The sequence below is a fragment of the Cynoglossus semilaevis genome, chromosome 19, assembly GCF_000523025.1.
Source record: "Cynoglossus semilaevis isolate Cse_v1.0 chromosome 19, Cse_v1.0, whole genome shotgun sequence".
NCBI lineage: Eukaryota > Metazoa > Chordata > Actinopteri > Pleuronectiformes > Cynoglossidae > Cynoglossus > Cynoglossus semilaevis.
The window spans coordinates 13591549-13592432 of NC_024325.1; the positions used below are offsets into that span (position 1 = coordinate 13591549).

At 38.2% G+C, this 884-nt stretch overlaps 1 long non-coding RNA gene across 1 annotated transcript in view; it reads right to left on the reverse strand.

The window, feature by feature from the left end:
• Positions 1-210: 210 nt before the first annotated feature.
• Positions 211-884, reverse strand: part of LOC103395407 (uncharacterized) — a 6047-nt gene continuing 5373 nt past the window's right edge. Inside the window, exons 6-7 of the long non-coding RNA XR_523262.3 lie at positions 807-879; positions 211-294 (exon numbers count right to left, since the gene is read on the reverse strand). This is a non-coding gene — a long non-coding RNA (uncharacterized LOC103395407). The remainder of the gene's footprint in view (positions 295-806; positions 880-884) is intronic.

The window sequence follows — 884 nt, forward strand, 5'->3', positions numbered from 1 at the left end:
CGCCCCCCTACCCAGAGGAGGGGGCCACCATCCACCTCAGGTGAGGTGAGTCCTACCCTTGAGACTGTGATGACCTGGATGACAGAGAACAAAGACACAAATAATAAATAAAGTAAATAATGATACAATGTGTGTTTTTTTTACAAGTGTCAAATCAATCATAGTAAAACTGTGATAACTGCAGTACATCAACAGTAATAAATACTTGCCTCTTTATTGACTCGTACTTTACAGCCACTGAGACACACCTTCCTGTTGACACTGATCTCCACTGTCTTCACCTCCGTCCGGTTTCTGTGGAAATAATAAAAATGTGACGTTAGTACTGACAATGTGTGTACTTGTTGTAGTACACTTTGAAGACACAAGATATTTTACCAAGTTAAAAAACTTAAACATTGAAAAGTGAGTCGTGTAAAAATGTAAACATGAAGCTAAGCTGCTAACATAAAGCTACGCTGCTAAGCTGCTAACATAAACCTACCCTGCTAACCTGAAGCTAAGCTGCTAACCTGAAGCTATGCTGCTAACATAAAGCTACCCTGCTAACCTAAAGCTAAGCTGCTAACATGAAGCTAACCTGAAGCTAAGCTGCTAACATAAAGCTAAGCTGCTAACCTGAAGCTACACTGCTAACATGAAGTCAAAACATTAAAGTAAACAATAGGTATAAACATTAAAGTTCTACAAATCCAGGAAACACAAGTGCAATAAGAATAAACGGTACATTTTTCTACACTCATCCTGTAATAAAATACTTTGTACTAATACTCTAAACAACTGAATAAAAAATACCAGGAACTTACCCAAAAAACCAGACGTTCCAGCTCCAACAGTATGAAGTATTTGTGCAGTAAAACCAGATGTACTTGGGCAGGCCTAAA